Source organism: Danaus plexippus, chromosome 15 (genome assembly GCF_018135715.1).
Source record: "Danaus plexippus chromosome 15, MEX_DaPlex, whole genome shotgun sequence".
Lineage (NCBI taxonomy): Eukaryota > Metazoa > Arthropoda > Insecta > Lepidoptera > Nymphalidae > Danaus > Danaus plexippus.
In genome coordinates, this window is record NC_083547.1 from 9,509,440 (window position 1) to 9,518,392 (window position 8,953).

Genomic DNA, 8,953 nt, shown 5'->3' on the forward strand with positions numbered 1-8,953 from the left:
CGAATTAATTGTGTACATTGAGGCAAGAGGAGCGAAATTTTGACCATACAACTGGATCAGCTGTGATGAGATACGAAAATTTTATTAAAAAATAAAAACGACCTTCTACAAAATTTCTACATTTCTACTTTAAAACTAATATAAAGTAGGTAGGTTATTCTGCTGAAAAAGCTTAATATCTGATTCGATCAATGGAAAGCAATCGACGGTGTCTGGTCTCCTCCAGAGATAAGGGAAACCATATCTATGTTCTTCCACCAACGCGCACTCACAGTCACAGACAAACTCCGCTGAGAGACCAACTTCCTCGTATGATGGCAGGTTTTCAGCTCTGCTACTAGCGATAAGTGCAACGTTAATTTTTTCTCACGTCAAAACAAATATAACATTCGGAATATCCATTTAAACATCAATTTCATACTGGAAGATGTCACTGTTAAACATGAGATTATTCAACCGTCATGACAATTTCTGTCAGATTTTCTAATAATATCATCTGTAGTATATAAGCATATTGTATAATAAGATGATTCCTCGCCTCGAGCTGACTCGGCTCGCGGAGTGAATCCTAATGGACACACAACGTATAAACAGCCTCTAGCCGGTGTGACGACTGTGATTTAGTCTCTCACACGCGTTATTATTGAGAGTGCAAGACTTTCATAAATAATAGTGGTTTATGTTCTATAAATTAAAGTGCAATAATTGACAACAATATTTTGAAAAAATAGAAATTCTGGTAGTTATTTTAAATATGAATTCTCTTAATAAGAATAATATTAACGACAGATAAGACTTATATTCTCAGCACATTCATTTCTTATTTCTTCAGTCTTCAAATTATTTTTGGCACACCCAACCTCTCATATGTAGAAGTACTTTTTATATAAAATATCTTTTTCATATGACATTTGGCGCAAGTCGCCAGGCAAAACGCCGCAGCACGTGACACGAATATCTTGCCTCTGATAACGCCGGAAGCAATTTATGAAATATACATAATTGAAACAATTTTTATACTTTTTAAAAATATCTGATGGATTTTTAATGACGCCGCTAATGACTGCACAAAATATAAAACAATTATAATATAATTCAGGAAGTTATTACATGCATTTTTATATTTCTTGCTACACGGTTTCTTCACTTTTAGACATTTTTCCGGTTTCCAGTATTGTTGTGTGAGATAATAACAAAACGTAATACGTGATAGAAATAACATCGAACTTGTAAGCAAATCACTAAATCTTGGTCAATGACCCCGCGCTCAGTTCACTGAACGCTCCATAAAAAAAAACTTTGTAAACATCTTCATTGAGAGCTTAACGTCTCCACCAAAAGCTCGGGCGATGATAAATATAATTAACTTACTATAATAAAAAACATTATTTATTACAAAGCTTTCTTGATCGTTTCAAACGTTTGAATTAATTTACAACGAAGAGAACAAACAAAACAAACAATATTCCTATTTGTGATTTCATTAAAATTAAAATTATATTGAAACTTAAATAAAAAAAGACTTTAATTTGTTTTGAAGCACTAGTTATAAATAATAACGTTACTCTTATACTAAGTTTTTATTTATCATCAAACCAAAGATATTTTTAGAACGTTCAGATATCAATCGGCGTCTAATCTATGTAAGAGAGTCATAATAGAAGTGTTTTGATCAATAAATTCTCCTATGACTCGGCTCACGGTGATCTCAGTGAGGTGCCAAATTGTCACGATTTGCTTCTGTTGCGATATTCAGCCGATATAACATCTGCACTCGCTGACCTCATTTGACATCGAAAATGCCGAGTTATTGCCGTACGTGCACTGACTACTGGACTTCCTATGAAATATTATTTTGTCCATAGATTTAATACTTTTAGCACAAAAGTAACACGGTAACATATTTGAAATAATTATTTCGAAAATAATAAATAAAATGCACATATAGTAACGAATATACAATTTAGATTTAAAATAATTTCGGTCATTATATTGCGATGATATGAAAAAAAAAATAATCAAAATATTAAAATTATAATATTAAATACTCATGTATTATAATATTATGTTATATTTTATTCTAAGATCGATTTCATCAGCAAAATTATAACCATTAAACTACATTTCCTTAATATTTCGTCGTCTAGTAATTTAATCGTGTTATTATAAATATAGTTGTATATAAACATCACCTGTCTTCTATTTATAAGAAACTATTAAAAGTATTTCTTGAATGATATGTACACATGAAACTATTTATCCCAACGACGGAAGAGACACGTGCGTCTGTTTGGCCGAGCTTGTTTGTATGTTTGTTTGTACGTCAAATATGTTTGATGTAATCTATTAACATAAACTAAACACATGAATTTTGATCTTTCTATACATTTTAATCTTAGCCATGTTTCTGAAACACATTGAAAGGAATTTTATGGAAAATTATCAACAGCTCGCTTCTTACTTCATATTTGAAATTTCATTGTAAATATTCTTATTAGGTTTTTTTTACTCAAAAATTAGTCCACAGAAATCGGCGAGTATAGAACTCGTTTACCAACAATAATTGTATCATAATATGACCTATTTTAACAACTGTTATATTGTTAGCATAAATATAAAAAAGTTCCCACCAGCAATTAATTATTGAATATCCATCTACCCACAAATTTACATATAATATTGGACTTGATCAATACACAAGCAATACTTCACATCCACTTCATTTCTTCTTCTAAAACATCATTAATTTTTTTCTACCAATATAATTATCAACAGATTTTATACGCGAGTATATCTTTATTAATCACATCAACCTCATTTCCATTGCAATATAATTTTAAAGAAATTCAAAATTGAAACCGTTTCATTCGAGCACTCAAGTAGAGCGCCTGGAGAAATCCTAGAGCAGTAAAATAGGATTTCATGATATTCACCTACTTATTGATAAAACATTCGTCCCGTATTTGGATATCGCTAGAAAGACTGGAGGGCCACCTTATTGGAGTGTATCGACATCTCCCGAGAGCCACTCCGCTGACATTGTTAGTATCCGAGAGCTATCGACGCTCTATTGTATACTAGCAGCCTTTATTCATGATGTTTCGAGTATCCTCACAGAACCACCAAATTTATTGACGAGCTTACAAATTTCATGTTTCCACATAAGCATATAAAAGGGTTTTGTTATAATAAGTGTCATTTATTAATTTTTATGGTCACTTATTGTTACAATGCAAGACATTGTACTGCAATTTGTGTTCATAAGAACAAAGCGTTTCTGGCGCAAGTTTTTATTACTTTCTTTCATATATATATTTTGTGAATACTAGCACAAAGTAAGGCGGTGTATTGAAAACATCCCGATCGACCAAAAGACTTAAAAGTTCCAAACGAACACAGAAAGACGGTACAGAAACCTTGAACCATTAACAAAAGTGTCCCATCGAGAACACTCGGCTGATTAAAATTTTAATACGGATTCTATTCTTTAAAATGTTCAATACTGAAATATTATATTACCTAAAATAATCACAAATGTATTTTTTAGTAAAATATACCAGGACTTTGGTTACTGATCTAGTTGTTATAATATTACTAAATCTCCTTTATACATAATAATAATATTGTCAGTAGTTTTTTCATAAATACTATAACCATGCTGACTTAAGGAATAAATTTCATTTTAAGTCGGAGATGACATAAGTCATATAAGAGTAATAGTCTAAATTAGTCCAACTAATATTCCTTCTCAGACCACACTTGCAGCGTTAATTTCCCCGAGCGCTCATTATGACAAACGTACTTACATTATTCTAGATCAGCTCAAGTGCAACTTTCGGTTGAATTTCATTTTAAATCCCAAAATGACGTTTTCATTTGCTAAGTAATTAGCGGTTATTATAAATTATTAAATATTGCATCGCTATACACAAAATTCATTTACAATTAAACTCTTATCAGAGCTGCAATTTTTATGTAAAAACATATTTTTCCCAAATGGAACTAAAGTATATGACGCGACGAATATAATATAAAAGAAAACACGAGACTTGAGACTAATTTCTAAATTACTTTTAAGATAAACAACAGAATATATATCGGCTTGATACTACACAGCGTGTGATGTGGCTTGATAGTTATTTATGTTCAACACGCTAAGGAATGTCGTCGCTGTCGAGTGGATAGGAGCTGTGTTACAGAATGAGGTAATAACTATTAATATGAAATTATTGTAACGAGAGCATATCACACGGCTGACGCTCTCGATACAGGTGGGATGAAGACTCAAACATTATATCGATTTGAAATATTTCATATTTACAATAAGGAATTTATGGAGTGATGATCATAAGAGCCACAAATGCTCTTTGTTTGTTTATTTTATGTATCTTTAATTTGACTTTGACTTGATTATGTTTATTATTTGATTATGTTTTGTAATAACATTGAAAATGAGACAAAGACCACTAGATCATCAAGGTCGACTCAATGAATCGAAGACACACGTTTAAAGGATTTGTGAGAGGAAAACGGTCGAATATTTTTTTCATGAGATTTTTAAATAAAACTAATTCTATAGACAAAAACAACTTTTAGAAACAGCTTTTTAGTAAAGAATTTTAGTATCGAAAAAATAATGTACTTAATTGAAGGACTAACAATTTCTTTATATCACTTTTAATATTAATCGATACCAGCATGTATGTTATATGAATCTATGTTTTCTAAGCACATTTATGTTTTATCTACAAAACGTCAGTTTTAACTTTTCCCAACAACAATAATATGCAAACTATTAGTGTAGTATTAAGGATATATTTTTGTGCTAGACACGCGATTTGGTAGCAAAATTTATTTTTGACAGAAGCAAAAAAAAAATCTTATTTATTTATATGAACTCATAATCCGGTACATTAATACTATTTGATATTAGATCTTTATTGACACCGTTATGCCACTTATGACTTTTTGAATATAATTTACTTTTCTTCGTAAACTTTAGACTTATTACCCAAAATATATTGTCTGTTTAAACAAGTTAAATAACATTATATTAAAAACGAATACGAAACACAAACCCTGTTTAATAGTGTTTTGTTTCATTAGTTGCGTCATATCCACCGTTCCGCAATCACGTCCAATCAGCTCCGAGTGAGGTGATTTACATACCGTCGCCGACACTCTCTGATCATATCATCGTAAACACCATTACTACAGACCCCTTAGATGAGCTGACATCCAACAATAATAAATCTATAAGATACGGAACGGTACATCGCGAATTATTTTTATTCAAAACTCACGAAAAGGCGGAAGCGGAAGTTAAAAAGAAAAATATTTTTCAGTTGCAGAATTCGCAAGAAAGTAGAACAAAATTTTCAATCGCATTAATTTAACTTATTCAAACTTTAGTTGGAGAAATAATAAATGAATGTATTATTCTTTTCAGTTCGGAGTAATGTGGCCACCGGGATGTTCCGAACTTGAGAACAGAACTTTGCATACTTTAGTGAGGATTCTGTGAAACTAACTCACACTGTCTCAATGGAGAGAAACTTTCGTTTCTGGATATCTGGATTATTCTCTTGAAGCTACGTGAGAATTATACATTTCATCATTATTGCCACTTTCTTTAAAATAACAACCTTTACAAATATTCTCAACGCTATCTTTAGAAACATTTAATTGATCAAAATAAAAAAAACTCCATTTGTAAACTATTCGCATGGATCATACGCATGTTGTTGTGAGGAACAAATGCGAAAAATACAATAAGAGGAATGAAAGAAATCAGATGCATAAGTGTGATGGATCACTCCGTGTACAGCGAGCTCCGTCGAGGGAAGACATTCAGTTATTCAATACCATCGCATCAATTTTATGGAGAAAATACATTTCCAGATAAGATCGTGATCAGAATTTCACGTTATCTTCAACGTTATTGCATCGGAATTGGAATTGAAAATTATTACATTTAATAGAAAATCTGTCAGTTCAAATAAACATTATAATATTATTTAATTTTAATGGTTGACTGAGAAAAATCACCTATTTAAAGCACATTTGTCTACATACGGAGGCGCCAGTGATCGTTGGTACGTGTCTTTATATGTTTGTATATTCTAAGGTCTGCTGTGCGCGTGTTCATTTATTTGCATAAGATATATGTTTTAATATTGTACTCATTGTATTCGCGGCAGTATTTACATGAATCTGCTGCGTCAGAATGTTCCATCAAATTAAAAATGCTGCAAGGAAAAATGTTCTCTGTTGAAAACGTAGTAATAATTTTATTCTAAAAGTTCTGATGAGCACAAAAACAATTGCATTGAACTATTTTATTAACATTTTCAATGTGTTATTAAATTGAAATTTGCAACCGATTTTCAATTTATTTTGATTTTGTACTGAAATGCTAACTCATCCTCAAGATACAGTCCATTGTACAGTACATTGAGGACCAGTAGTATGGTCACGGACAAGGGATTTTATATGTTTGTTAAGGGTATCCTTCGTTTTAGATATTTGCCAGCCATTTCCCTTTTTGAATTTAGAAAGATTTTTAATTTCAATGATCTCGCGGAGTTATCTCAGAATATGCCTGTCTTCGCGAGCAACGAGTTGAACTGGATGTAGTGGCTTGATTTGTCACCTGTGTGGAACCACGCTGAGGACTATGACACACTTCTGTTTTTAATATCTGAGATATATTCTTTGACCCTTGTACCGATTCCCCTCTTCATTTGTCTTGTGTATGCTTCTCATAATCAAGTTTTTACACAACCGCTTGTCGAAAAGGGATGATAGTTTAATTGGTCTCCAATACTGTCCCACTCTTTAATGTGGTTTATACATTGTTTTGATGAAAATCTACTTTAATATATTGCCTATACTTTCAGCAACTACCGTCACATACGTTAATATGGCATTTAGTTGCCGAACTTTGGATGGCTTCAAGTGGTTTTTGTTATGCAGGGGAGGCACAGTTGAATGGTTATGATGAGAACATGCTTTGCTCGGCATGCTGGTGCTCGGCATTTAGATCCGCATCGCAAAGGTGTAAGGCCCTCTGAAACAAAGATTAATAATGGTACTTAATTGGCTAAGGTAAAGCTGTGCTTTTCCATTGAGATACCTATCAGTACGTGTGGGTTTCCTGAAAATAGTATGTGTCAGAGTATTGTTAAGTTTTCTAATAATAAGAATATCAAAAAACTTTTGACTTTGCCTCTCATCTTATACTGAATTGAATCTGAGTTTTTATAGAAAAAGAAGGTATATATTTTTCAAACACTTTCATATTATTACCATCGCTATTTTAATTATTTTGACATGAAATTCTATTAAAACTTTTAATTTATTGATATTTATTGATTGATTGATATCAAGGTCATTCCCAAAGCAGTTCACGGTAATTTATGAAACAATGAGTACAATAGAAGACATTATTACCGTCAAACGTACCATCGAATAAATTTATTGTTTGCAGCGAAAATATTTATTTTGTTATAAAATAAAACAGAACGTCAATCTGACCAACCGTTGAAAGCGAATGGCGCGATAAAATTGCATTTCGGTGAGTTGCATTCTCGCGACAAATCTGGTTTGCCAACTTTAAATTAGTTTCCGACCGCGTTTATCTCAACCTCATTAACTTCTTGCAACAAACATTATATTTAAAAATTACAATTCATTGGAAAAAAACAAAAATAATTTCAATTAGCGTCCCCGCAATAATATCTCAAGATTTTTTGTGAAGTGCAAAACTTCTGGAGCGGATTTAAAATTCAATTCCACTAACTAGCAGAGTTTGTGAGTTTTTGTGGAGGTCGTCTGTATTTTAAGGTCTGCTAGACCGCGGAGAGGCGGACGCGACCTGCGATTTAATACTGGATCTGTTTTTGCTCCATATACAACATTAATTTAACCGGACAATCGGTTTTCACGTTTTGTTTTTAGCTTTACATGACCGGCTACAACAAAATATCCCTGGAACTACAAATATTGTAACTTGTAAAGCCTTTTTTACTGATTTTACTTTCTTTCTCAATTTTTTTTATTATGTTCTTTGATACATCTCATTGTTTTATTTGTTTTTTTTTTTCTTACATTTAATAGAGCTTTTGTATTTATGTTGCATGTATATTATATTAAGGTTGGACAAAAGGTATTGGATAGACGTGAGAATATAGACGTCAAAACATTTTCAAAAACTGAGCAGATGTTTACATCTCTATAGGTTCTGACTGTTTTCTTAATATTAAACATCATCGGTTGTGGATTTGTGTTTGATTTCAAAATATAAATGGGATGCTTAATAGGAAAAATAATCTTATATCCTTAGAGAGGAGAGGCTCACAGGCAGCAATGGCTCGTCGCTAATAGTCTAACAACGTTATTGATTTTTTCATGCCAAGGATTTTATTTTATAATTATATTTTTCCTAATTGTTGTCGTTTCCCAATATATAAATAAATAAAATTGGATTGTCTGTTTGTAACACTAAAAGAACTGCTATTAAAAAATGAGTATGCATAAAATATATACTTTTTTTTGTCTGTCCGTTTGTGCCGCCTCGTCTCTGAATCAACCGGACCAATTTTAACGGGAGTTTCATTGGTGGATAGCTAATATAAGGAGAAAATGAAGTGTTTTTACATTAGTTTTTTATAATTTTAATTATAATAATTACAGCGGAATTCGGACTTTACGACCACCGAAGTAAAACTTAAAATACATGTTTATACATAGACAGATATTTTTTATTATTATCTGTTTTCATACATACAGTAACAATTTATGCATATATTTTAATCTTATTGGTATGGTTATGAGAGAACGAGAGAGAGAAAATGTGTGTCCGCACCTGTATCTTACTTTACTCAATTACATTCAGTTTTGACGCATTAATTTTATAATTAAATATTCATTAAATACATAAAAGACATTTTCT

The 8,953-nt window shown here is 31.7% G+C and overlaps 1 long non-coding RNA gene across 1 annotated transcript; it reads left to right on the plus strand.

Moving 5' to 3' along the window:
• The first annotated feature begins 4,134 nt into the window (after positions 1 to 4,134).
• Positions 4,135 to 8,279, plus strand: LOC133319223 (uncharacterized). The gene is made up of 2 exons (XR_009752909.1): positions 4,135 to 4,205; positions 5,450 to 8,279. It is a non-coding gene; the product is annotated as an uncharacterized LOC133319223 (long non-coding RNA).
• Positions 8,280 to 8,953: the final 674 nt, after the last annotated feature.